Source organism: Macrotis lagotis, chromosome X (assembly GCF_037893015.1).
Source record: "Macrotis lagotis isolate mMagLag1 chromosome X, bilby.v1.9.chrom.fasta, whole genome shotgun sequence".
Classification (NCBI taxonomy): Eukaryota; Metazoa; Chordata; class Mammalia; order Peramelemorphia; family Peramelidae; genus Macrotis; species Macrotis lagotis.
In genome coordinates, this window is record NC_133666.1 from 138,276,707 (window position 1) to 138,304,345 (window position 27,639).

The 27,639-nt window shown below is 32.4% G+C and overlaps 1 protein-coding gene and 1 long non-coding RNA gene across 5 annotated transcripts in view; both read left to right on the plus strand.

Annotated features, from left to right (window-relative positions):
- The window catches only part of SDK1 (sidekick cell adhesion molecule 1), a 1,240,677-nt gene that overhangs the window by 232,141 nt on the left and 980,897 nt on the right, over window positions 1–27,639 (plus strand). The window lies entirely within an intron of this gene.
- LOC141497761 (uncharacterized) overlaps window positions 5,202–27,639 on the plus strand; it is a 45,136-nt gene continuing 22,698 nt past the window's right edge. Inside the window, exon 1 of the long non-coding RNA XR_012471441.1 lies at window positions 5,202–27,361. This is a non-coding gene — a long non-coding RNA (uncharacterized LOC141497761). The remainder of the gene's footprint in view (window positions 27,362–27,639) is intronic.

Here is a 27,639-nt window from a genome sequence, read left to right on the forward strand (position 1 = left end):
GAGAAAACTACAGAGTCTGAATATAGATCAAAATATTTGATGTTCACTTTTTAACATTTTTTTATGTTTTCTCTTTCTCATGATTTTTTCCTCTTAATTCTAATTCCTATTTCATAACATGTCTATTATGGAAATATGTTAAACATGATTGTACATGTACTACCTTTATAGAATTGTTCACAGCCATGGTGGATAGGGAAGGGAAGGGAGGGTGAGCAGAAAAATATGATACTCTAAAATGGAACTTTTCATGTAATTGCAAAAAGTACATGTTCTTAATTTGTATTAAAGAAGCTGTAAGACTATTAAAAACCAAGGATGATTGTTTCTTTTTACTGCCTGATATAATAAACATTTTTCCATGCTGTTTTTGGAAAGCAATTACAAAATTTTAACCTGCATAAAAGTTATAACCCAGGGTAGTAATGGAAATAGATATTCATTGCAATATTCGATCCCTTTATTTAAAATATTTTTAAATTGCCAAAAGAATTGTTTCTACGCTGAATCACATATTCTTTGCAGTGATTTGCATAGTGATTGATTTTTGCTACATGAAAATGAAACTGACTTTTGAAAAAGAAGAAAATTAATTTGGAATTCTCTATTATGATAAGTAATCAAATTGACTTACCATGTAAATTGTCTGAGTTTTTAAAATGTAAAAATTCCTAAATACTTATTGTGCTGATAAAATAATTTTATTAATATTCTTAAATGACTAATTGTCTTCCTTTGAAATCAATTCCCTAACTCTTTTCCCTATTTTAAGCAGTCTCAGCATTGCTAGAAAAAGTACTTATCTCCTTCAAGGTAACTAATTTAAAAAGATAAAATTTGCATTTCTATCATATAAGCTAAGTGCTTTAACACTTTTGAGAAGAAACAGTATATAGGAGTTGTCCAAAATTGTGAACTTTGCTTCTAAGGGATTTCAAATTGATGTTTTCTATTGAATCTTCAACCCTTTAAGTAAGTACATATCTCATTTAGATGACTATTTTGTACCATTGAGCTATAACTTTTTAAAGTATATATTAGAGAGCATAAAAGAAAGTAAACTGAGTTAAAATAGATTTCTGGTTGGTCATAGAGAATGATTTCTTGACTTTTAGGGTGAAAAAAATAAAGAAAACCGAAATATACTAGAGAAGTTTTAGAGTCTCTAACCTGGCAGAATTTTTAAAATGAGAAGAATAGATTATATTTATTCCTTCATAACTAAATTCTTTTCTTGATTGAAATTTTATTTTATTTTTTCAATTACATGCGAAGGTAGTTTTCAACATTCATCCATTTGCAAATTTATAAGAACCACATTTATCTATCACCTTCCCTTCTCTCCCCACTTCCCATGGCAGTGAACAATCAGATAAAAATGGTATGTGTAGGGGCAGCTAGGTGGTGCAGTGGATAGAGCACTGGCCCTGGAGTCAGGAGTACCTGAGCACAAATCTGGACTCAGACAATTAATTACAATTACCTAGCTGTGTGGCCTTGAGCAAACCACTTAACCCCATTATCTTGTAAAAGCTAGAATAAATGGTATATGTAAAATTGTTTTTAGCAAAATTCCATATTAGATATATTGTGAGAGAGGAATTAGAATTAAGAGGAAAGAAAAAACCATGAGAAAGAAAGTTTTAAAAAGTGAACATAGTCTCTGCATTCAGAATCCATAATTTTTTCCTCTGGGTGTGAATGTCCATGACATTGTCCATAGCAGGTCTCTCAGGATTATCCTTGATCTCTGAACTCCTAAGAGGAACTGTATCTATCAAAGTTGATCATCTCAGATATTGTAATTCATGTGTACAATGATCTCTTGGTTCTGTTCGCTTCACTCAGCATCAACTGAAGCAAGTCGTTGCTTGCTTCTCTCAAGTCCAGGCCCTCATGATTTCTTATAGAACAGTAGTATTCCATCACATTTACATAACACTGTTTGTTAAACCATTCACTAATTGAAGGGCACCCTCTCAATTTCCACTTTTTTGACACTATTAAAAAGAGTTACTATTAATATTTTTGAATATGTGTGATTTTTCCAATTTTTATGATTTCTTTGAGATATAGACCTAGTATTGGTATTGCTGGAACAAAGGGTATTGCCTTTGGGTATAATTTCATGTTGCTCTCTAGAAATGGCTGAATTAGTTCAAAACTCCACTGATTGTGCATTAATGTCCCAATTTTTCCATATTCTTTCTAATTTTAACTATTTTTCCTTTTGTCATCTTAGCCAATGTCATATGTGTGATGTGGTACCTCATAGTTGTTTTAATTTGCATTTCTTTTATATGATCATAAATAGCTTTTATTCCCTCATCTGAAATTGTCTGTTCATATGCTTTGATCATTTAACAATGGGGGAATGGCATGTGATTTTATAAATTTCTCTATAAATTTTAGAAATGAGTTTGTTTTTTTAAATCAGAAACAGTAACTGTGAGAATTGTTTCTCAGCTTTCTGCATTCTCTCTAAATTTAGCTGCATTGGTTTTATTTGTGCAAAATCTTTTTAATTTAATGTAGTCAAAATCGTCTGTTTTTCAAATTATAATGTTTTCTATTTCTTGCATAGTCATAAACTTATTTCTCCCCTTTCCATAGATTCAATAGATAAGAGGCTTGTTCTTTAAATCAGTTTATGATATCACCCTTTTTATCTAAATCATTAATCCATTTTGAACTTAATTTGTGTGAGTGTGTGTATGAGATGTGGGTCTGTGCCTAGTTTTTGTGCTATATAACAGTTTTCCCAGCAGTTTTTTGTCAAATAGTTAGTTCTTATCCCAGAAGCTAGTGTCTGACTTTAAAAAACCAGTAGATTACTATGGTCATTTAGTACAGTTTCTTACTAATCCAGTGGTGGGATTCAACTGATTCTGACCTGTTTGGCAGATCTTATAACTAATTTTATGTTGAGTTTGGCAAACAGTTCTTAAAATGGCACTTATATTCAAGGTTCTCTCTAAGGCCCAGTGTGGAAATCACAAATTTACATTCCTTTCTCCTTTTTAGTGTTTATTTGCGCAACAGCCTTTTCTAAGTTCCCATAGTCATGTTCATTCCATCCATTGGTGAAAAAAAAATTGATAGAACTGTGTTTGTAATATTTATTTATTCATTTCTTATAACTCATTCCTTTGATGAAATACATTTAATTTCCCTTATATTTGTTACTTCAGTAAACGAATATACAACATAAAGAGAAAAAACAGTGTTTAACAACCAGGGAGTGACAAGCAGTCATTTGTTTCCATTTTTGTTATGCCCCAAATTCCCTCAAGGTAATTTGAGTGTGCTGGTGTTCCGTGAATGGTGAAACAAATAGAAAACTGGAACACATTGTACCAATAGGAATAAAAATTTCAAGGGTTATCGTATTGCCCATTTTGAAAGCCTTGGAAGAAGAAGAAAAAAAAAGAGAAGGGGTAAGAGTTTTGGTTTTGCATCTGTTCTAACATTGGTTGCTCTGGTCATGTGACTGCTTGCACTCCATAAGGATATGTTTGCTTACTGTGAGTAATGGAACATAATCTAAGTTTGTGTACCTCTATTATTGTATATCTTTTGCTATATCTTTTTGCATTTATATAACAGTCATTAGGGCAGAGAATCAGTTGTTAATTTATTTGAATCCCACCACTACTCTAATCCATTCTATCTCTTATTCTATTTCTTAACTAGTACTGGACCCTTTTAATGACTGTCACTTTATAATATAGTTTTACATCTGGTAAATCCAGACCATCTTTCTTTGCATTTTTTATCAGTATCCTTGATATTCTTGAACTTTTATTGCTCAGATGAATTTTGTTACTATTTTTCTAGTTCTGTAAACTATTTTGGTACCTTTTTAGTATGGTACAGAGAAAGTCATTTAATTTGGGTAGAATGGTCATATTTTATGATATTAGCTCAGCCTAACCATGATTGATTAACAGTTTTCCAATTGTTTAAATATTCTTTATTTGTATGAAAAGTATTTTGTAATTATATTCATTTTGTTTCTGGGTTTGTCTTGGGATGTAGATTCCCAAGTACTTTATGTTGACTACAGTTACTTTAAATGGGATTTCTCTTTCTGTCTCTTACTCTTGAACTTTATTGTTCATATATAGAAATATTGATGATTTATGTAAGTTTATTTTATATCCTGCTACTTTGATGAAGTGGTTAATTGTTTCAAGTAATTTTTTTAGTTTTTCTAGGGTTCTCCAAGTTTACCATCATTATTATCTAGAAATAGGGAAACTTTTGCTTTCTTAATTACTAATTATACTTCACTCAATTTCTTTTTCTTATTGCTAAAACTAATATTTCTTACATGGTATTGAATAGTAGTAGATAATGGGCATCCTAGTTTCACCACTGATCTTATTGAAGATAGTGTTATTTAAATCTCATGACATATAAAACTTGCTGATGGTTTAATGTGGTTACTGCTTATCATTTTAAGGAAAACTCCGTTATTCCTATACTCTCTAGTGTTTTTAATAGGAAGGGATGTTGTATTTTGTCAAAAGCCTTTTCAGTATCCACAGAGATATTCGTGTGATTTCTGTTGGTTTTGTTATTGATATGTTCAATTATATTGAGTGTTTTCCTAAAATTGAACCATCCCTGCCTTCCCAGTATAAATCCAACTGATCATGGTGTATGATCCTAGTAATAACCTGTTATAAACTCTTTGCTAAAATTTTATTTTTTTTCTTTGTTTTGGTTCTTCCTGGTTTAAGTATCAGCACCATATTGATGTCATAAAAGGAATTTGGCAGAAGGCCTCCTTCTCCTATTTTTAAAAATATTTTATGTAGAAGTGGAATTAATTGTTCCTTAAATGTTTCATAGAATTAATTTGCTTATTAATTGTTTCTTCAGTTTCTTTTCTTTATTTCCTCTTCTGTTAATATGGGTAACATATTTATGTAAATATTTATCCAATTTACTTAGATTGTCAAATTTTTTGGCATATAGCTGGATAAAATAACTCTGAATTATTTCTTTAATTTTCTCTTAATTGGTGATGAGTTCACACTTTTTTATTTTTGATACTGGTAACTTGATTTTTTTTTAAAATCAGATTAACTAAAGATTTATCTGTTTTATTTTTTTCATGAAACCAGCTTTAAGATTTATTTATGGTTTTCTTTAAATTTTAGTAATTTCTAATTTTATTTTCAAATTTTCTCACTTGGTATTTAATTGAGGATATTTAATTTGTACTTTTTCTAGCTTTTTTGTTGCATGCCCCATTCATTGATCTATTCTTTCTCTATTTTATTCATATAAACATTTAGAGATATAAAATTTCCCTAAAAAAGCTGCTTTGACTGAATCCCATAAATTTAGTATAATTTCTCATTGTCATTGTCTTGCATAAAATTTTTGATTATTTCTATGGTTTGTTATTTGATCCACCCATTCTTTAAAATTAGGCTATTTAGTTTTCAATGAATTTTTGGTTTACCTTTCCATGGCTCTTTATTAGAAATAAATTTTTTTGATCATGTTCTGAAAAGGATGCATTTCATTTGTTCATTTGTTCATCTGCATTTGTTTGTGAGGTTTTTATGCCCTAGTACATGGTCAGTTTTGGTGTAGATACCATGTACTGCAGAGAAAAACATCTATTTCTTTCTATCCCTATTCAGTTTTCTGAGGTTTATCATATCTAAATGTTCTAAAATTCTATTCATCTTAACTTCTTTCTTGTTTATTTTTGGTAAAATTTAATTTCAAGAGAGGGAGAATGACTTTCTCCACCTTTATAGTTTTGCTGTCTATGTCTCCTTGAAATTCATTTAGCTTCTCCTCAAAGAATTTGGAAATTCTACCATTTGGTGCTTATATATGTTTAATAATCATATTACTTCAGTGCCTATGGTACCTTTTTTTTTAGGTCTTTGTTTGCAAGGCAAATGGGGTTAAGTGGCTTGCCCAAGGACACAGCTAGATAATTAAGTGTCTGAGGTCAGATTTGAACTCAGGTACTCCTGACTTCAGGGCCAGTACTCTATCCACTGCGCCACCTAGCTACCCTGTTTGGTGCCTTTTTTAATTGATGCCTTATTTTTCCAAATACATGTTTTCCAAATAGTTTTTCAACATCCATCCAAATGCCTATGCACATTTTTAAGTTACAAAATTTCTTTCCACCCTCCTTTCCCACCACCCTCCCCTCAGCATTGTATATTTGTGTTAAGCATGCTTACAGATTAGTCATTTTTGGTATGAGAAATTAGGATTAAGGGAAAGAAAGAAATAAGAGGTATTTAAAAAAAAGTGAATGTAGTGTTCATCAGATTCTGAAGGATTTTGTTTAGCTTTGTTTTTCTTCCCCTGGATGGGGATAGCATTGTCCAGTCTAATAGAGTTTTGCTAGCTCTGAACAGGTGAGAGCAGCTGCATCCATCAGGTTTGATCATCTCACAGTGCTGTTGTTAATGTGTACATTGTTCTTTCATCCCTTTTGTTAAGCATCAAATCCTGTAATTCATTCTATGCTTCTCTAGAGTCCAACTATGTCTGGTTTCTTATAGAACAATAGTATTCCATAATATCCATATACCATAAGTTGCTTCAACATTTCCCAATTGATGGGAATCCCCTCAGTTTCCAATTTGTTGCCACTACAAAAAAAGAGCTGCTATGAATATTTTGAAACGTGATACTTTTCCCATTTTTTTATGGTTTCTTCTGAGTATAGACCTAGAATTGAAATTTTTGGGTCAAAGGATATGAACAGTTTTATTGCTCTTTAGGCATAGTTCCATATGGCTCTCCAAAATGGTTAAATCAATTTATGAATCAACCACCAATACATTAATGTCCCAATCCTCCCACAACCTCTCCAACATTTATCATATTCCCTTTTTGTCACCTTAGCTTATTTGATAGGTGTTAGATGATACTTCAGAGTTGTTTTAATTTGCATTTCTCTAATCAATAATGATTTGGAGCAGTTTTCATATGTTTATATATAGCTTTAATTTCTTCATTTGAAAATTGTCTTTTCTTATCATTTATCAATAGGGAAATGACTTGCAACCTTATAAATTTGATGTATTTTCCCATATATTTTAGAAATGAGACCTTTATCAGAACTCCTAGTTATGAAGATTGTTTCCCAGAATTCTGCTTTCCTAATTTTGGCAGCATTGATTTTAACAATGCAAAAACTTTTATAGTCAAAATAATTCATTTTGCAGTTCTTAAATGTACTGTTTCTTGTTTGATAATAAATTGGGCCCTTTTCCATAGATCAGATAGATAATTTCTTGGCCTATTAATTTATCTTTGATGTCACTCTTTATGTCTAAATCCTGCATCCATTTTGAGTTTATTTTGCTAAAGAGTGTGAGATGTTCATCTATATATAGCTTTTGCCATACTGTTTTCTAGTTTTCCCCAACAATTTTTGTCAAATAGTGAATTGTTATCCCAAAATCTAATGTCTTTGGGTTTGTCAAACAGGAGATTATTATAGTCATTTACTGTGGGTTCTTTTGAACCTATGCTAATCCATTGATCCATTACTCCATTTCTTAACCAGTACCAGGCAGTTTTGATGACTTCCGCTTTATAGTATAGTTTTAGATGTTAGACTCTTTTTTTCATCAGTTCCCTTAGTATTCTTGACCTTTACTTGCTCCAGATGAATTTTATTACTATTTTTTCCTAGCTTGGTAAAATATTTCTTTGGTGGTCTGATTGATATAGTACTGAATAAGTAATTTAGTTTGGGTAGAATTATCATTTTTATTAAATTAGCTTGACCCAACCATGAGCAGTTGACATTTTTCCAATTATTTAGATCTGACTTTATTTGTATGAGAAGTGCTGTATAATTGGGCACATATAGTTTCTGGATTTGTCATGGGAGGTAGATTCTCAAGTATTTTATTTGTCTGTAGTTACATTAAATGGAATTTCTCTTTCTATCTCTTGCTCTTGGACTTTCATATATAGAAATGCTGTTGATTTATGTGAGTTTATTTTATATCCTACTACTTTGCTGAATTTGCTAATTGTTTCAAGGAGTTTTTTAGATGATTTTCTCGGGTTCTCTAGGTATACCATCATATCATCTACAAAGAGTAAAACTTTGCTTCCTCGTTGCCAATTCTGATTTTTTTAATTTCCTTTTCTTATCTTATTACTAAAACTAACATTTGTAAACCTAATTTGAATAGTAATGGTGATAATATGCATCCTTGTTTTACCCCTGATCTTATTGGAAATGCTCTGAGTATATCCCCATTACCTATAATATTTGTTGATAGTTTTAAATAGATACTACTTATTATTCCTAAACTTTCTCGTGTTTTAATAGGAATGGATATTGTATTCTATCAAAGACTTTTTCAGCATCTGTTGAGATAAAATCATATGATTTCTGTTGGTTTTGCTTTTGATATGTTCAATTATGTTGAGTGTTTTCCAGTTATTGAACAATCCCTGCCTACCTGGTATAAATCCTACCTGATCTGATTATGGTGTATTATACTAGGAATTACTTTTTTAATCTCTTTGCTAAAATTTTAATTAAGATTTTTGCATCAGTGTTTATTAGGGAGATTGGTCTATAATTTTCTTTCTCTGTTTTTGTTTCTTTCTGGTTTTAGATATCAGCACAACATTTGGGGTTGTAAAAGGAATTTGGCAGAACCTTGGCTTCTATTTTTAAAAAAAGTTTATGCAGAATAGCAATTAATTTTTCTTTAAATGTTTGGTGGACTTCACTTGTAAATTCATCTGGACCTGGAGATTTTTTTTCTTAGGGAATTTATTGATTGTTTCTTCAATTTCTCTTTCTTAAATGGGATCATTTAAGTTTGTTACTTACTCTAATATGGAAAATTTGTACTTTTGTAAATATTCATCCATTTCATTCAGGTTATCCAGTTTTTTTGGTAGTTGGACAAAGTAGCTCTGAATTCTCTTTTTTAATTTGCTTTTCATTGGTGTAGCAAATTTGTCATTCTTTTCATCTCTAAACCACTGACGTATTCAGGTTCCCCCTTTTCATTTTTGATACTAATAATTTGGTTATCTTCTTAATTTTTTAAGCAGATTAACCAACATTTTGTCTATTTTATTGGTTTTTTTCATAAAACTCAATTCTTAGTTTTTTTTTCATTAGATCAATGGTTTTTTTTTTGCTTTCAATTTAATTAATTTCTCCCTTGATTTTTAGAACTTCTAATTTGGTATTTAATTGGGGATGTTTTTCTAGCTTTTTTAGTTGCATACCCAGTTCACTGATCTCTTCTTTGTCTGTTTTGTTCATATAAACATTCAGAGATATAAAGTTTTCCCTCCAAACTTCCTTGGCTGCATCCCATAAATTATGGTATAGTCTCATTATTATAATTTTCTTTGATATAATATATTGCTTATTTCTATAATTTGATGTTTGATCCACCCAGTATTTAAAATTGTTATTTCATTTATAATTAGTTTTGATTAGGTGTGATTGATTGATTGATTTATAAGCAACTTTTCCTCATCGTCACTTCATACCTACAGCCTCCGTCCAAGTATACTACCTTCTTGTATCCCATTAGAAATATACTTCTCAAGATAATAAATAACATTAAATTTTACCCAATTTATACCACACCTTCTTTTCAAGTCCCCTCTATTACTCTGTAATGCTCATGTTCTAAAGTATCATGTAGAGTAAAAATCACTTCATGAACCATTTTAACCTCTCCCTCCAAGTACACTTCTAATTGTAGCTAAAGTATCAAATGAAACAAAGTCTCCTCATGTTGTATTTGCAGTTTCACTATACTAGCCATGTCTACTTAGACATGCATGGCTTAATCTTTGAGACAAGTATATGCTACTGGCAGGATCAACCAGGTATAATGAGCCATTTGCAGTTTCATCTACATGTTGTATTTATGTCCAATCCCTCTAAGTATACACTGTCTATCTGTCCTTATAATTCTCTAACACTCATTCACTAAAGTATCAACTAAAGCAAAATCTTTTCATGATTTACCAATGTATAGACCCTCTAAGTATACTCCCTCCCTCTGTCCCAATAGAAATACAATCCTCATAAGCACAATGTCATTAGGTCTAGGATATTAAGGTAATTTTCCAAAATCATTTCAGGCTCTTTTTTATTGAGGCTTTCAGGTGGACCAAAAATTTGTAAATCATCTTTCCTAGTTCGGTTTTCCAGGTTATTGTTTTAAAGGTATTTTACATTTTCTTCTATTTTTTTCAGCCTTTTGGTTTTTTTTTTTTTTTTTTGATGAAATCTCATTGTCTCATAGCCATTAGTTTCCATTTGTCCAATTCTAATTTTTAGGGTTTCCATTTTTTTAGCTGGTGTTTGTTTTTCTTTTCTAGTTGTTAATTTTACTTTTAAATGAGCTGTTTTCCTTTTCCAGGTGTAATTTTACTTTCTGATGAGTTGTATTCCTTTTACAGTGGGTTGATTTAATTTTTTGATGAGTAATATTCTTTTTTTCAATTGCTTATTTTTCCTTTCAAAGGAGTTGATTTCTTCAGTCAGTTTTTCATAATTTGCCTGCATTCTTTTCTCCATTTTTCTTCTTCATCTCTTCTTTGGTTTTTAAAATCCTTTTTGAGCTTTTCTAAGATATTTTGGATTTGAGGTCAATTTGTAAATTCTTTTGAGGCTGCACATATAGGTAATTTGTCAGTGTTTTCCTCTTCTGAGATGGCATTTTTATTGTCCCTATCAGAGTAGTAGCTTTCTATGGTTAATGCTATTTATTTATTTATTTATTAAATTATTGATTGATTGCTCATTTTGATAATTGAACCCTGCTTCTTTGGGTACAGGGAATATAGTCCCAAGCTTTTTGTCCTGGGACAGGGATCTTCTCCCTAGTTTATTGCTTGCCAAGCTGCTGCCTATACAGTATTACCTATGCAGAGATCTATTTCCTTCTTTATGCCAAGGCTTTTCCCATACAGTGGTTTCTTTCCAATCCAGTCCTATCTGTTGCACCAGCATTCTCAGGGCCAGACTTTGTCTGAACTGTGGCTAGGAGCCACAGTTAGCTTTTGTGCTTTCCTGACTATGTGGGATACGCTTCTTTACCCAGAAGAGAAAGATTTTACTGAAAATATTCCTTGATTTCTTGAGTTATGAACTTGTTTTTGGAGGAATCTGAAGCTTTAAGGACTGTGTAAAGACTTCATGTAAAGTTGTTTTGGGGAAAAACTCTGGGATATTCCTGGTTTCATTGCAACATCTTTAGTTCAAGGCCCATATTCCAGTGAATTAAATTGTCTTTAAAATGATGAATTGAACCCAGATCATCACTTCAAATGTCCTTCCAGTGTTTTGGAGGGTTTTTGTTTTTGTTTTGTTTTTAATAATGTTCCTTTAGTATGAAATGACACTCATTTAGCTTAGACAACTAAATTTTGTGTTCAACGAAGTATACCTTTTAATTGCACGATCTTATTTTTGCAATCTTTGTGCGATTTAAATATATTTGGTTATAAATTTTGGTGCTGTTAGCACATAATCTACAGGATTCTGTTTAAGTGATTGTTACACATATATTTATGGAGACCTGTGGAGTTATGGAAAGACTCAAGGGCTGAAACATTTTCCACTCAAAAATATTTTTTCCTTATTGAGATTAACCTAATTTCTCTTAAACTATATTATTTTTGGTCAGTTCTAATATAATATTTTATTTATATATAGGAAATGATACCTTATAATTTTTAATTCTGGAGTTGTAGCATGATTTTCTGAAGTAACAACCTATACACTTCAAGCTTAATACATGATCAGTTAAAATAAACCTTCATTTTCTATCTAAATCCTGTCTGCAACATTACATATTTATATGTGGGAAGATATAATGTTGAGATATAGTGACATGAATTTTAGATTAGCAGTGGTGACCCCAGAGTAATAGGGCTGAAGAAATCTCAGCGTAAGAGATCTATTGACCATAATTAGTCTGCTATCAAAAGGGAAGCCTGAGAGAGTTATGCTTAGTATTGAATAGACTAGATATTATATAGCAGTTGGTAATGTAGGTTTAGTTTAGATTTAGCTATTTTAGTTATTACATGAAAATGCATACTGTTACAATTATTTGGCTTATATTTGTAGGCTAAAAAATACATGATTTTATTAGTTCCTTCCATTCGCTTTTTCCTTCTGTATTGATGGGGTATAGAACCACTAAGTAGCAGAATTGTCATTCTTTTCATCTCTAAATAAACCACTGACTTATTCTACTCATTTTAAAATTTTTGAATGGCATTTGGCAGTCCTAGGGGCACTATTAATTTAACTGATGCCATTTTTACATATGATCTTTGCACAGTAAATTTCCTCTCATACATGGTCTATATATTTGAAAATTGGAGATGTCTATTTTCTACCTGATCATGGAAGGAGACTCTTTGCATTGTCTTTTTTCCCTCATTACATTGTGGGAGTCTAATCTGGCAGTGCTAATGTAGGCTAGATATTTGAAGTCTTATTAAAAGTATGTGATTTTGGGGCAGCCAGGTGGCACAGTGGATAGAGCACTGACCCTGGAGTCAGGAGTACCTGAGTTCAAATCTGGCCTCAGACACTTAATAATTACCTGTGTGGCCTTGGGCAAGCCACTTAACCCCATTTGCCTTGCAAAAAACTAAAAAAAAAAAAAGTACGTGATTTAAAATTTTAAGAAATTCATTTGAAAAATATTTTCTACTTAAATTGTCAATCTTTTTCTTAAAATAAAATATATTATATAGCCTTAAATAGTGTACATTTAGAATTTTTAATGTCACTACTCTTTCAAAATATATAAATGATCAAATTCTTCCTGGATTTTATCTAAAAAGAATCTGAAGGATATTTTGTTTATAAATATCAAGAAATACCTGATACTATTTATTGTTGCTCTCTGAAATTAGCTGTATAGCAAGGATTATTATGGAAAATAAATCCACTAGTCAAGATTACCTTAGTATTCATGAGAACTTTAATGAAGAAATGATTAGCATTTTCATCTTGTTTTTTTTAAAAACTGCACTGTTTTTATGTCTCCATTTGTTCACTTATTTCAAATATGGAAGACCTTCCTTCCTTTCCAGTAAAATTCCAACATTTTTAGATATTAGTTTTGAGGGCTTCCTCAAATGTCCTTTCCTAGTTCCTCAACATGACCTCAAGGAATGGAAAGACTGGAAAAGCCAGACTGAGTGCTCTCTGAAAATTACTTTAGCTAAGCAGAAAGAGACTGAGCACCAACAGGTTGACCATTAGCAGGTAATACTTTAACTGTGGCATGTCTGCCTTTTAGCCCTTTCTCTAACTGGTGGTTACCACCTTATGGCTCACCAAGATTGTTGAAATAGCATGCTGTTTCATTATTGAAATACTGTTGAAAAGAGTGCTGAAATAGCCTGCTAGAAATGGTCTTCTCTCAAGGCTCATCCACTCCCATTCATTTTATACATTGCTGATTTGATAACTTCCTTATTCAACTAACTCCAGTGCCTTCCTATTGTTTTTATATTCAAATGTAGAGAAAATAGTTGGAGAACTGCTTTTAAATTAAAGGCAATTACTACACCACACAAGAAAATCGATATAATCATTGACTGTAATCATAGTTCTAACAAACCCTCCAAATAAAATTGAATAAATTGTTATTTTCCCAACAAAAACAACAATAGCACAACAACAAGCAAATCTTTACTACAATCAAAGTAGTAGGCCATTCTTTGGAGAAGATTTTCTTGTTTGTCTCTTAAAGCAAAAGTTAAAACTTTCAAGTGTGAAAACCAAAGTCCTTAGATTTTCCTGAGGCACTAAGAGCTTAAGTAACCGCTATGATTACTCAATTGATCCAGGCAGGACTTGGGGTCAGGTCTTCTAGACTCCACTTTTTAAATTGTCCAACACTGCTAGCATTTATTATGCTTAGTTAAATACTGTAAATATTTTCAGTGCCAGAAAAAAAGAATGACAAAGTTTGCATTTAAATTGAGTGGTATTAAAAAAATAAAAACTTTTTAAAAACTTACTTTTTCAATGAAAAGTAATATTTGTTACACACATTTTAATTTAAAATATATATGTATATGTACAATATATGCATATGTGTGTATTTGTTGAATTATATACACTCAGATTCATAACTACATATATTCATATATACATACATACCTATTTATCTATAAATTACTGTTAAATCAAACATCATCATTCTGGGTCAAAGTTATGGAAAATATCCTTAGAACATTGGATCTTTTCTGTAGAGCCCACTAAAGCAAATTTTAACTCTCTTGGGAGCTCTGGAATAGGTCAAGATAATACCTACCCTTCCCAGATGCTGACCATATTAGCATGCAGGTTTTGTTAAATCAAGAGAATTTAGCCATGGAAACCAACATATAACTTGCACAATGGTGTCTTAGAATGTTTATCATAGAAATCACCTGGATTGCATCCATATCATTATGTTTCATTAAATTCTTACTATAAACTTATGCAAAATGTAGTGAAACAACCTAATGATTATTATAGCAAAATAAGCAGCCAAGATGCTTATTAGGAAAAAAATCATTTAGCACTAAAACTTCATATTTAGGAAAGCTTTTATATATGGTACTATAATTCAAAATAATTAAAACTTAGCTTTATTTTTTTCATCCCTTATCTGACAAAATTTGGTTCTTTTTTTTAACTTCATGCTTCAAAATGTCTATGATTCCCTCAATGTGGGTACTACTCCTTCCTTTCACAGATCACAAACCTCCTACACTTTTATAATTGACTTTACAAGTTACTCTTTAAAAAATCCTGTCACTTGGTGGCCAGCCTTTTGTTAGTGAGCCTTAATGATGTTTGGGAGTAGCATATTTTTAAAAATTAATCTATTTATTCTTGGCATTAAAAGAAATAAAACTGTAATAATTTTAATGAAGTGTTTGAAATAGGTGTAGATGAAAAAATACTAATTATGTTGCTATATTATCACAACCCCCCCACCCCCACTTTCTAATATTTTTTTATTTGAAATACTAATGAAAATGAGTATCTATAGAGGTTGAAGAAAAGAACAAGGGCCCCAGGTTTATAAATAAGCCACATAGATGTTTTGACTTTTGACAATGATTCTACTTTCCATTACAGCTTTCTTAACCCTTCTCCCTAGTACTAGGGATTGCATTTTTCTTCTTTGCCAATCACTCACCCAGCCACAAATCTTGTCCTGCTGTTGTTGTATATCTAAAAACACTGTCTGCACTGGTCCTGCCCTATTTCATCACAGATTGTTCTGTCCTATTGTGGACCATATCCTGCTGCGACCATTGTAGATGCCACTGCTAACCCCATCTCATCCTTTTCACCAGCTATATTTTGTTATAAACCTTTAGCCCCATCCTGCTGCTGCTGAGGCAAAATCAGTTGTGTGTTCTTCTACTACACTGTCACTAACTTTGTCTTGCTCTAAATGCCTAAGACCTTTATTGTTCCTCCCCACAACCCCCAATAGATCCAAACTATAATACCCTTATAGATTTCATGAACTTACTGTTTACTTTATTCTTTTTTTTTAGGTTTTAACAAGGTAATGGGGTTAAGTGGCTTGCCCAAGGCCACACAGCTAGGTAATTATTAAGTGTCTGAGGTTGGATTTGAACACAGGTACTCCTGACTCCAGGGCCAGTGCTCTATCCACTGCACCACCTAGCTGCCCCTGTTTACCTTATTCTTTAACTGTAAAATGAGGGATTTAGTCTACATGATTTCTCTTTCCTTTCTGACTCTAAATAATATGATTCTCTGAGTGTATCTGAGCTCTCCATCTCCTTAACTGGGGTCCATGAACTATATGTATGTGTATGTCTGTGTATATACATATATGTACATGGGTGCATGTATATACACACATGTTACGTCTACATATGCACACACAAAACTATTTCAATGTAATTATTTCCTTTGTAATACTATATATATAATATATGTATATATATGTGTGTATATATATATGTTTTTATGCAATTTTGTATTTTTACTTTGGGGGGGCAATTTGTATTTTTGTATTATTCTGAGTACACATATTTCACCATACTGCCAAAGAACTCTGTTTAGAAAAAAAACTTAAGAACCCCTCACAACTCTCTCTGTTACTCTCTAATACTATAGCTATTAGCATCTACTCCCACCCCAGCTCCCATCCCTGAGCTCATAGTCTCTAATCATGTGAAGTCCACAGCTATGGAAGCAACCACACTCATCATACAATTGTGGGAGTCCCCACTCCCACTGCCTTCCAGGTAGAAGTTGGTTTGGGAGATAGGGAGAAGTTGGCTTGGGAGATGGGGATTGGGAAGAAGAGAATGGAAGTCCCTTGTGTGTTACTGGCAGCCACTTCAGGGGAGATGTGTTCATGGCATTTCAAGTTGAAATTATGACCAATTTTCTCATAGAAATATCATTGTAAATGGTGGTTAGGTTTTATTGTACCATTAGTACAATATTTCAGCTATCTTATGGGTTGAATAAGCTTTTGTGGGTGGCCTAGAAACCCAATCACCATTTATAAAATTGTTTCTCTGATAAAATTCATTCTGAGTTCCAAATGACTGACTTACAAATGAACTTTTAGAGTACAACTAACCCATATATAAGTTGGGGACTGATTCTGCATTAGATATTCAATATGTGATAGTAGTAGAAGATGTCCATTGTTTGGGGATCAAGAAATGATTTGATTTGTGATTTTTGTAGATTTTAGTTTTGTGGATAAAAACCACTATGAAAGGAGAAAAGGTGCAACTGTAGTAAATATGCACTCTGTCTTCTGAAAATTCAGCTTTGTGCAACTTTGCAAAGTGAACACTGATTATGGAATCGGGAAAAGCAATTTAAGGCTTTATATTAATGATGATCTATATATCTGACAAAGTCCAAGCAAGAAATAAAAGCTAAGTCTGCACTTCCCCTTCTCTGTAGTCTTTGGTTGCTATTTTGTTTATGCTCTGAATGGCTTGAAAGAGGAAGAAGAGAAAATAGGAAGAAGAGAAGAAATTGAAAGAAAGAAATTGAAAGCAGGAAAAGAAATGAGAATTTAGTGAAGTTGAGATTTTTAGTCTTTGTAGACTTCATTTTTAATGTTCATTAATTAAGCACCTTCACTTTTTAACCAATTCATGATCACAAAAATTAAGTTGCTTCCTCCATATGTCTAATATAAATTTGAATATATTATTTTAATTTTATTTTAATTTTACTATTAGATTTAGAAATTATTTTACTCTAAATTTATAAGTACTTTTAAGTATAGTTCATAGAAACAATCTTATTTCTTTAAGAATGATTCATTTATCAGAGGATCATAAATCTATAGCTTTAAGGGACCTGACAGGTCATCCATTCTACTATTCCCTTATTTTACAGATGAGGAACTAAAGATTAAAGAAGTTAAGTGACTTTCTCAAGGTCTTACATATAATAAATGGAATATCTCAGATTCAAAACAAAGTCCCCTTGAAGCTAGGTGATTCAGGGAATAGAGGGTATCCTGCAGTAAGAAGGCTCAAGTTCGTATCTGACTTTAGGCATTTTTTAAATACATATCCTTAGGTAAGGCTCAACCTCTGCCTATCTCAGTTTCCTGAACCACTTACATCACTGGATTGTTTTCAAGGAGAACACTTTGTAAATATTAAAGAACAATATGAAAAATTTTATATTCATGTCAAGAAGTTTCATATAGTGGATAGAAATGTGGAGTTGAAGCTAGGCAGATTTGGGTTCAAATCCTTCCTTGGACAAGTTATTTAATCTCTAAATGGCATATGAATCAGAAGTGCCTAACAGCTGCGAGCTAAATGAGGCCCATCACCTTCCTGTAGTACAGTCTGAATCATATTAAAATACATTTGGGAATTTATAAGATTAAGAGTAAAAGGAGTGGCTAGGTGGCATAGTGGATAAAGCACTGGCCCTGGAGTCAGTAGTACTTGAGTTCAAATTCAGCCTCAGACACTTAATAGTTACTTAGCTGTGTGGCCTTGGGCAAGCCACTTAACCCCATTGCCTTGCAAAAACTAAAAAAAAAATCAGGAATAAATCAGAAATTATGATAGAGCTTATCTGAAATTATAATGCAAGTCAATAAGTAAGGAAATAAAATATGAAAGACTTCATGTAGAAGTGATTTTGAAGAAAATCAATAATTCTAAGAGGCAGGGATGAGAAGGGAATTCATTCCAGAAATGGAAAACAGCTAGTGCAAATGCGAGGAGGAGGGAGATGGAGTGTCTTATGTGAAAATATCAAGTAGAACAGAATGACTGGAGTTCAGAAAGCAGGAAGCAAAAGAATGTATGAAGACTACAAAGGTAGTAAGGAGAACATTGTAAGGAGCTATACAGTATTAGAGAATTTTAAATTTGGTTCTGGAAATGATACAGAGCCACTGAAGTTTGTTGAGCAGAAGGATGACATAATGAGCCCTACACTAAAGGAAAATTTGTTTCATGACTATGTGAAGGTTGGATTGTAGTAAGAAGAGGTTGGAGGCAGAGAGAACAAATGGAAGGTTATTGAAATAGCTTTGTGAGGTCAAAATTGAGAAACTAGTTGAAAGGAAGAATGCTAGTGTCTTCAACACTAACAGAAAAGTTTAGAAGAGAGGCTGGTTGGGGCAGCTAGGTGGCGCAGTGGATAGAGCACTGGCTTTGGAGTCAGGAGTACCTGAGTTCAAATCCAGTCTCAGACACCCAATAATTACTTAGCTGTGTGGACTTGGGCAAGCCACTTAACCCCATTGCCTTGAAAAATCTAAAAAAAAAAAAAAAGAGGCTGGTTTGAGGGGAAAGATAATGTATTGTTTCAGCTATATAGAAAGTAAAATATGACTTGGCCAACTTGTTGGAAATGTCTAAGAAGTTGGTAATGTGGGACTGACTGAAGTTCAGAATGAGACAAGACAATCTAGGGCTGGATATATGATCCGGGTATGACGTTCTGTCAACAAATGGCTATTAAACCTATGGAAATATTTGACATCACCTAGTGGAAAAGTGTAAAGAGAAAAGATAAGAAGTCCCAAGACACAACCTTGGGAGAACATTCAGTAAAAGGGCATAACATGGATAATAAAGCAGCAAACGAGATCAATTACCAACACTTCACCATACTTTCCTTAATGTTCCAATCCGCTGAATTTAGAATACTTCAAGTATATGTCCTAGCAGCACCTCAAAGTTAAGACATCAAAAACTGAACTTTTTTCAACAAAACTCACCATTCCCCTTATTTCTGTATTTTTCATCCTCTGAGTTACCAAGTTAAAAATTTCAATTATCTACAACCCCCCTTTCTCATGAAACAAATCTAATTGGTAATAATGCTCTGCACTATTTCTCATATTGTCCTTTTTTTTCTCCTTACACTGAAACTACCCCCAATTCAAAGCCTATTAAAAATAGCCTGCTATGGACAGTTAGTTTTTAAATGAAGAAATTAACGCTATATAAAATCATATGAAAAAATGCCCCAAATCATTATTGATTAGAGAAATGCAAATTAGAACAACAATGAGGTATCATCTCACACCTATTGGATTAGCCAAGATGAGAAAAAAAGAAAAATGATCAGTGGTGGAGAAGTTGTGGAAGGATTGAGACATTGACATACTGTTGGGGGAGTTGTGAATGGATTTCAACCTTTCTGGAAAGCAATATGGAGCTATTCCCAAACAGCAATAAAACTGTTCATACCCTTTGCCCTGGCAATTCAAATTCTAGAGCTATATCCAGAAGAAACTACAGAAAAAAAGGAAAAGTCATACATGTTCCAAAATATTCATAGCAGCACTTTGTAGTGGCAAAGAATTGGAAATTGAGGGGATACCTATCAATTGGGGAATGGCCAAACAAGTCATGGTTCATGAATGCTATGGAATACTATTGTTCTATAAGAAACCATAAATGGTTAAACTATAGAGAAGCATGGAATGACTTACAGGATCTGTTGCTGAGCAAAGGGAGCAGAACCAAGAGAACAGTGTACACATTAACAGCAACATTTTGAGATGAAAAGCCTTGATTGAAGCAGCTCCTCTCAGCAGTCCAAAGAGCTAGGACAACTGTATTAGACTGGCTATGGACTATATTATCCCAATCCAGAGGAATAAAAATGAAACAAAACACACACAAAAAAACAACCCTTCAGAATCTAATGATCACTTCATAAAAATTATCATTTATGTATCTCTTTCCCTTAATCCTAATTTCTCATACTGAAAATGACTAATCTGTACACATGGTTATCAAAATATCTTTGTACAATGCCGAGGGGATGGGAGTTGGGAAGTAAGGGTAGAAGGAAATTTTGTAACTTAAAAATATATATGTGCATATGGATGAAAATAAGTAAATTAATTTTTTAAAGAAAGAGACAATGGTGACCAAAGCAGAAATAGAGAAATTCAGAAAAGGGATGTGTTTTGGAAAAAAAGATAATAAATATGTTTAGTTTGAGATGACTATGGAACATCAAAATGTCTGATAGTGCTTGGTGACAGAGGACTAGTCTGGATATATTATTATTATTATTAATAATAATAATAATAATAAAACAGCTAACTTTTTAAAAAATAGCCTGCCACATGGATTGTTCCTTAATAAGGAGTGTCTATCTGAAAACATCAACAAATATTATATACAATGGGGATAGGCTAAAGGCATTCCCAATAAGATAGGTGTGAAACAAGGATGCCAATCACCACTACTATTCAATATTGCATTAGAAATGTTAGCTTCAGCAATGAGAAGAAAAAGAAGTTGATGGAATTAGAATTGAGAAGGAAGAGACAAAACTCTCACTCTTTTCAGATGACATGAAGGTATACCTTAGAGAATCCCAAAAATCATCTAAAAAACTACTAGAAATAATTAGCAACTTTAGTAAAGTCACAGGATATAAAATAAACCCTCATAAATCCTCAACATTTCTATATTTGACTAGTGAGATATAGCAGAAAGAGCTAGAAAAAAAATCCCATGCAAAGTAACCTCAGACAATATAAAATCCCTGGGAGTCTACCTGCCAAGGCAGACTCAAAAACTTTTTGAAAACAATTACAAAACACTTCTCACACTAATAAAATCAGATTCAAATAACTGGGCAAATGTCAACTGCTCATGGATAGGTTGAACTAATATAATAAAAATGACAATTCTACCAAAATTAAACTACTTGTTTAATGCCCTACCAACCAAAATTCCAAAAAATTACTTTAATGAGTTAGAAAAAATTGTTAGTAAATTTATATGGAGAAATAAAAAGTCAAGAATTTCCAGAGATTCAATGAAAACAGTGCAAAAGAAGATGGCTTAGTTTTACCAAATCTAAAATTATATTATAAAGCATCAGTTGCCAAACCTGTCTGGTATTGGCTAAGAAATAGAGTGGTGGCTCAATGGAATAGACTAGGTGCAGTAGCAGGAAATCATTATAATAATTTGCTGTTTGATAAACCCAAAGAGTCCAGGTATTAGGATAAAAACTCTCTCTTTGATAAAAACTGTTGGGAAAATTGGAAGTTAGTATGGCAGAAACTTGGATTAGACCAACATCCCACATCCCATACCAAGATAAGATCAAAATGGATACAGGATTTAGACATAAAAAACTGTATAAGCAAACTAGAAGATCAACGAGTAGTAGTATACCTTTCAGATCTATGGAAAGGGAAGCATTTTTTTGACCATGGAAGAGAGATGGAGAACATCACTACAAACAAAACTAGATAATTTTGATTACATTAAATTAAAAAGCTTTTGCACAGACAAAACCACCAAGATCTAAAGAAATGTAGTAAATTGGGAAATAATTTTTACAACTAGTATTTCTGACAAAGGACTCATATAGAGAACTGAGTCACACTTTTAAAAAAAAACAAGCCATTCCCCAATTGACAAATGGTCAAAGGATTTGCAGAGGCAATTTACAGATGAAATCAAAGCAATCCATAGTCCTATGAAAAATTGCTCTAAATCAGTACTTATTAGAGAAATGCAAATTAAAGCATCTTTGAGGAAACACCTCAGATTGGCCAATATGACCAGAAAGGACAGTGATCAATATTGGAAGGGATGTGGGAAATCTGAGATAATAATGCATTATTGGTGGAGCTGTGAACTCATCCAATCTTTCTGGAAAGCAATTTGGAATTTCACCCAAAGAGTAAGAAAAATGTGCATTCTCTCTGATCCAGCAACACCACTACTGGATCTATATCCTGGTTATGAAAAAGTAAAAATATCACTTGTACAAAAATATTCATAGCAGCCCTGTTTGTGGTGTCAAAGAGTTGGAAATTAAGTGAATGTCCTTCATTTGGGGAATGGCTTAACAAACTGTGGTATATGTATATCATGGAACACTATTGTTCTGTTAGAATTCAGGAGGGATAGCAATTCAGGGAAGCCAGAAGGAGCGAGATGAGCAGAACCAGAAAAACATTGTATAACCTAACAGCAACATCAGGGTGATAATCAACCGTGATGGACTTGCTCATTCCATCAGTGCAATAATCAGGGGCCATATCTGTAATGGAGAATACCATCTGTATCCAGAGAATGAACTGTGGAGTTTGAACAAAGACCAAAGACAATTACCTTTAATTTAGGGAAAAAAAACCATTATCTTATTATGTAATTTTGCTATCTCTTATACTTTACTTTTCTTCCTTAAGGATATGATTTCTCTCTCATCACATTTAACTTAGATCAATGTATACCATGGAAACAATGTAAAGACTAATGGACTGCATTCTGTGTGGTTTGGGGGGAGGGAAGCGAGATTAGGGAAAAAATTGTGAGACTCAAAATAAATAAAATCTTTCTTTCAAAAAAAAGAATCCCATTTATCCTTCAATACCTATCTCAAATAACACCATCTTCATGAAGCTTTCATTGAATTCCCCCCATAAATTTTTTCCAGAAGTAAATCTTTCTTTTACTACTCATAGTACCCCATTTATACTTTTTTCAGTGAGTAAGTTGCACTTATACATACTGTCTTATATTACATATTATATATTGATATGCATGCCTTTCCCCCCCCACTAGATTGCAAGTTCCATGAATGTGGGGATGTTTTATTTTTGTTTTTTCAGTATTTATCTTTTAACAATACCTAAGTGCATGAGTTTTGGTTTATAGGAGACGTTCACATATTGGTTGAAGAAATGAATATATTTGCCCTTCCTTTCCCCAACCTATTCCAATTGGTTATGATGTTTGTAAATGCTAAAATTGCCACAAATCATATAAAAATAAATTACATTATTCAATTTACTCATATAATTTTCAATCATTTATTTAGATGAATTCATTTAAATCACTTTTATTAAATGGCTGCTATATGTAAAGAACTGTCTGAGGATTTGGGGATAAAAAAACTTTTTCCTTTATGAATTTATGATTTAATTGTAATGCATAGAAAATTATAAGTACATATACTTATATGTAGTGTATAAGAAAAATAGTATAGAAAAATATTCTATATTATATAGAAAAATATGTACATATACTACAGTTCTATATCTATGCTTTATCATGTCATGGTTGGATCCTGAGTTCTCAAAAGGTTATAATAATAAATTCTACTAAACTGCAAAGTAGGTGGACTTGAAGTCTCATTATGAATTGTCTACAGTAATCGATAGTCATTTTCTTTTTTCCTTATTGAAATTTTTTAAAATTTTTCCCAATTATATGTAAGGGTAGTTTTCAATATTCATACTTTTGCAAGTTTATGAGTATCACATTTTTTCTACCACCCCTCCCTGTCTCCCAGTGCTGGCAGACAATTTGGTAAGAGTTGTACATGTCCAATGGTGTTTAGCATAATTCTATTTTAGTCAGGCTGTGAAAATGGAATTAGAGTGAAAGTCAAAAAAAACCTGAGAAAGAAGGGAAAAACATAAAAGAAGTTTTTTGAAAAGTGAACATAGTATGCTTTACTCTGCATTCAGAATCCATAGTTTTTCTCTTGATGTGGACAGCATTTTACTTAATAGATCTCTCAGGATTGTCCTTGATCACTGAACTGCTGAGAGGAGTTGCGTCCATCATAGTTAATCACCTCACATTGTTGTAAGTAGGTACAATGTTCCCTTGGTTCTCCCCACTTTACTCAGCATCTACTCATGCAAATTTTTTTCTTGCTTCTCAAAAGTCTGACCACCCATGATTTCTTTCAGAAGTTATACTCCTTAACAATATATACCTTGTGGGGCGGCTAGGTGGCGTAGTGGGTAAAGCACCGGCCTTGGAGTCAGGAGCACCTGGTTTCAAATCCGATCTCAGACAATTAATAATTACCTAGCTGTGTGGCCTTGGGCAAGCCACTTATCCCACTTAACCTTGCACAGCCATTCCCCATTATTTTCCAATTTTTGCTACTACAAAGACAACTGCTAAAATTTTTTTGAGTATGTGACTTGTCCCACTTTTTTGTGATTTCTTTAGGATATAGATCTAGTAGTGGTATTGCTGGATCGAAAGGTATGCACAATTTTATTTTCCTTTGAACATACTTCCATATTGCTTGCTACAATGGTTGAATCTGTTTATAACTCCCTAAACAGGTGCATTAGTGTCCCAATTTTCCCACATCTTCTCCAGCATTTATCATTTTCCTTATTAGGTGTGAGGTGATAACTTCAGAATTGTTTTAATTTGCATTTCTCTTCTCAATAATTATTTGGAGTTTCTTCATCTGAAAATTGCCCATTTATATACTTAGATTATTTGTAAATTGGAAAATGACTTATAATCTTATAAATTTGATTCAGAACTCTATGCATTTTAGAAATGAGGTTTTTTTTTTCTGAAATTCACAGCTTTCTACATTTCTTCTACATTTCTGCATGGGTTTTATTTGTGTAAAACCTTTTAAGTTTAATGTAATCAAAATCATCAATTTTGCAGTTTGTAATGTTTTTTATTTCTTGTTTGCTTATAAACTTCTCCCCTCTCCACAAACGTGACCAATTGAGTATTTCTTGTTTTCTTAATTGGTCTTTGGCATCACCCTTTATATCTAAATCCTGTACCTGTTTCAATCTTGAATTGGTATAGGGTATGAGATGTGAGTCTAAATTTAGTTTTTGCCATGCTAGTTTCCAGAGTTGCCAAAATTTTTATCAAAAAAGTGAATTCTTATCCCAGAAGCTATTGCCTTTCGGTTTATCAAACAGTAGGTTACTGTGGTTGTTTATTGCTGTGTCTTTTGGTCCTACTCTAATTCACTGGACCATTGCTCTATTTCTTAACCATTATCAGACATTTTGATAACTGCCATTTTATAATTTAGATTTAGATCTGGTACTGCTAGGCTACCTTCTTTTGTCTTTTTCCCCCCCATCAATTCCCTTGTTAATCTTGACCTTTTGTTACTTTTGATGAATTTTGTTTTTTTTCTAGTACTATAAAATAACTTTTTGGTTGTTTGATTATTGTGACACTGAATAAGTAATTTAATTATTGTGACACTGAATAAGTAATTTAATTTAGGTTAAATGGTCATTTTTATGATATTACCTTAGTCTAAGCATGAACAATTGATATTTCTCCAGTTATTTAGATATGAGTTCATTTGTGTGAAAAGTATTTCATAATTCTGTTCATATAGTTTGTGGATTTGTCTTGGAATGTAGATTCCCAAGTATTTTATGTTGTCTACAGTTGCTTCAAATGAAATTTCTCTTCCTATCTCTTGCTCATGGTGTTTATTGTTCATATATGGAAATGCTGATGATTTGTGTTACTTTATATTATATCCTGAAACTTTCCTGAAGTTGATGTTTCAACAATTTAGTTGATTTTCTGGGGTTCTCTAAGTATGTCATCATATCATGATCATATCATCATATATATCAAGAGTGAAAGTTTTGCTTTCACATTGCCAATTCTAATGCCTTCAATTTCTTTTTCTACTCTTACTGCTAATGCTGACATTTCTAATACAATATTGAATAGTAGTGCTGAATAGTAGTGCTGATAATGAGCATTCTTATTTCATCAATGATCTTACTGGAAATGGTGCCAGTTTTTTCCCATTACATATAATGCTTCAGTGGTTTTAGATAGTTACTATTTATCATTTTAAGGGAAATTCTACTTATTCCTATACTATAGTGTTTTTAAAAGGAATGGGTGGTGTATTTTGACAGGTTTTCTCAACATATATTGAGATAATCATGATTGCTGCTAGTTTTATTACTGATATAGTTGATTATGTTGATTATTTTCCCAATATTGAACCATCCTGTGCCTATCTAGAATAAATTCTACCTGATCACAGTATTTTATACTAGTAATAACTTGTTTTAATCTGTTAAAATTTTATTTAAAAATTTTGCAACTACATTCATTAGTATGGTATATAATTTTCATTGTCTATTTGGCTCTTCCTAATTTAGGTATCAACACCATAGAAGAAATTTGGCAGAACTTCTACTTTTAGAAATAGTTTATATAGAATTGAAATTGTTTCTTAAATTTTTGGTAGATTTCATTTGTAAATCCATCAGGGATTGAAGATTTTTTTAGGGAGTTTATTAATGATTTCTTCAATTTGTTATCTTTATGTGCAGCCCCTTTAAGTATACTCTCTCTAGTAATATAACCCTCATTAGCTAAAGTATCAATTAAATCGAGGTCACTTCATAATCTATATATGTTCAGACCCTCTAAGTATACTTGATCCATCTGTTCAAATAGAAATACCACCCTTGTCATCAAAATCATATCATGATCCATTTATACCCACATCCTCTAAGTACAATCCCTTCAATTATATTCAACTCTCACGAGCTAAAGTATCAGCTAGGGGCAGCTAGGTGGTACAGTGAATAGAGTACCGGCTCTGGAGTCAGAAGGACCTGAGTTCCAATCCAGCCTCAGACAATAATTACCTAAGTACCTCGCTGTGTGACCTTGACATAAAAATAAAAATAAAAAATAAAGTATCAACTAAAGCATCATCTACTTTCATTGTGAATCTATACCTCTTTCTAAGTTTGTTTCTTCCTAACTATCCTGAGAGAAATGCAGTTCTCATGAATTATAAGTATTATCTTCCCTTTTAGGGATCTAGTTGAATGTTATTGACTAGAATTTTCCCCTTTTCTATTTATCTTTTTTGTTGGGTCCTGTTTTTGAAGATCTAATTTTCAATTCATTTCTGTTCTTTTGAAAGAATATGCCGAATTTTGGAGTTAGTTGATTCTTGGTGGTAATGCAAGATGCTTTCCCCTCCAGAATCTTATATTCCAGGCCTTCCAATCCTTTAATGTTAAAAATGGTAAGTGCTTGTAATTTTAATTGTCATTCCTTGGCCTTTAGATTGCTTCTTTTTGGTTCTTTGCAGTATTTTCTTCTTTAGCTGAGAATTCTGAATTCTGACTACAATATTCCTTAGAGTTTCTTCTTTCTGGAATCTCTTTCTAAAGGTGATTGAAATTCTTTCAAGGACTATTTTGTCATTAAGTTCTAGGATATTAGTGGCATATATAGTGGCAATTAAGCTAACCTGGTACTGGAGCTTTTCCATATCAAAGATAAATGAAGTCTTTACTCTGA